We start from the raw sequence: 2,628 nt of genomic DNA, 5'->3' as shown, positions 1-2,628 counted from the left end.
CCTTCGGGGCTGAGCCCGAGTCCGAGCCCTGGGGTCGGGCGAAGCGGAGTTCGTCGTCTTCCGGGGCTGAGCCCGAGTCTGAGCCCTGGGGTCAGGCGAAGCGGAGTTCGTCGTCTTCCGGGGCTGAGCCCGAGTCTGAGCCCTGGGGTCGGGCGAAGCGGAGTTCGTCGTCTTCCGGGGTTGAGCCCGAGTCCGAGCCCTGGGGTATGGCGCCTGGGGCCGGGCTTGGCTGCTGTCAGCCTCACTCTGTCGTGTGGCACAGCAGTCGGAGCGGCGCAGGTGGCGCTGTCCTCTTGTCAGGCTGGTTAGTGGAGCGGCGAAGTGACTACGGTCACTTCGGCTCTGTCAACTGGAGGACGCGCGTCAGGATAAAGGTGTCAGGCCACCTTTGCATTGAATGCCCCTGCGATTTGGTCGGTTGGCGTGGCGATTTGGCCAAGGTTGCTTCTTGGTGAAGACTGGGCCTCGGGCGAGCCGAAGGTGTGTCCGTTGCTGGAGGGGGTCCTCGGGCGAGACGTAGATCCTCCGGGGTCGGCTGCCCTTGCCCGAGGCTGGGCTCGGGCGAGGCGTGATCGCGTCCCTCGAATGGACCGATCCCTGACTTGGTCGTACCCATCAGGCCTTTGCAGCTTTGTGCTGATGGGGGTTACCAGCTGAGATTTAGGAGTCTTGAGGGTACCCCTAATTATGGTCCCCGACAAGATTGTAATGGACCAGCATCTTTCATGTGTATGGCCTTGACATGTCTACAAGTGTCACATTTTGCCACATAGCGTGCGATTTCAATCTTCATTTTTGTCCACCAATAATGCTGTTTAAGATCATGATACATCTTAGTGCTTCCGGGATGAATAGAATAGCGACTAAGATGTGCTTCATCTAGAATTTGCTGGCGGACCTCATCATTTTTAGGCACAACTATGCGGTTATTAAACCATACAACACCTTGTTCATCCCTTCTGAAGCAGTTGGCTTTTCCGGCCTCTATTTTCTCATGGATGTGTTTCATACCCTCATCATTTCTTTGTGCGTCAATTATTCTTTGTAGGATGACTAACTCAAGCTTCAAGTGATTTGACGTTCCATGCTGAATCATTCCCAGGTTTAGCTTCTCCATTTCTTGACATAACGTAATGTCAGAAGTCTTTATTGTCAGACAATGGCAGGAAGCCTTGCAACTTAATGCATCTGCCACTACATTAGCTTTACCTGGGTGATAGTGAATCTCTAATTCATAATCCTTGATCAGCTCAAGCCATCTCCTTTGTCTCATATTAAGCTCTGACTGGGTAAAGATGTACTTTAAGCTCTTATGATCTGTATAAATGTGACAGACATTCCCCAGTAGATAATGACGCCATATTTTTAGGGCATGAACCACCGCAGCTAACTCCAGGTCATGAGTTGGATAATGTTCCTCATGCCGGCGCAACTGCCTTGAAGCATAAGCTATTACTCGGCCCTCTTGCATTAAAACACAGCCGAGACCACTGCCTGATGCGTCACAATACACATCAAAAGGCTTTTCAATGTCCGGTTGAGCCAATACCGGAGCAGTGGTTAATAATACTTTCAGGTGCTCAAAGGCTTCATTACACTTTGAAGACCAATTAAATTTAGTATCATTCTTCAATAAACTTGTGATTGGTTTCACAAGCTTGGAAAAATCCGGAATGAATCGGCGGTAGTAACCAGCTAATCCAAGGAAACTTCAGACTTGATGTACAGTGGTTGGGGGTTTGCACTCCAAAATATCCTTGACTTTGCTGGGATCCACCGCAATCCCCTTGGCAGATAATACATGTCCCAGAAATTGGATCTCTTCCAGCCAGAATCCGCACTTACTGAACTTAGCATATAATTGGTGTTCCCTTAAGCGTGTTAATACGATCCGCAAATGCCGAGCATGCTCCTCTTCATTCTTGGAGTATATCAAGATATCGTCAATGAATACCACCACAAATTTGTCCAACTCGGGCATGAATACCGAGTTCATCAGATATGTGAAGTGAGCAGGAGCATTTGTCAGTCCGAAAGACATAACCAGATATTCAAATAATCCATACCGCGTAGTGAATGCGGTCTTTGGTATATCTTCGGGTCGGATACGAATATGATGATAACCCGACCTGAGGTCAATCTTAGAAAATACCCGAGCTCCGGTAAGTTGATCAAATAGAATGTTAATTCGGGGGAGAGGGTACTTATTCGTGATAGTGACCTCATTAAGGGGTCTATAATCCACGCACATCCATAGTGTTTGGTCCTTCTTCTTGACAAAGATGGCTGGACAACCCCAAGGGGATGAACTTGGTCGGATAAATCCTTTTTCAAGTAGATCTTGTAATTGGGTCTTAAGTTATGCCAGTTCATTTGGAGGCATTCAGTACGACCTTCTAGAAACAGGAGCCGTACTGGGCTTCAACTCAATCACAAATTCTACATCTCTTTCTGGAGGCAATCTTCCGGAAAGACGTCCAGGAATTCACATACTACCGGAATATCTTGGATCTCTGGTATGATGGCTTCATATACTCTGCCATATGGTTTAGCTGGGATAGCTACAGGGATGGACAAAAGAACCTCTTCTTGGCCATAACTCAACCTGATGGTTCTTAGATCAGTGTT

The sequence above is a fragment of the Zea mays genome, chromosome 5 (genome assembly GCF_902167145.1).
Source record: "Zea mays cultivar B73 chromosome 5, Zm-B73-REFERENCE-NAM-5.0, whole genome shotgun sequence".
NCBI lineage: Eukaryota > Viridiplantae > Streptophyta > Magnoliopsida > Poales > Poaceae > Zea > Zea mays.
The sequence above is the reverse complement of the archived record's forward strand: the minus strand, read 5'-3'. Positions refer to the sequence as shown.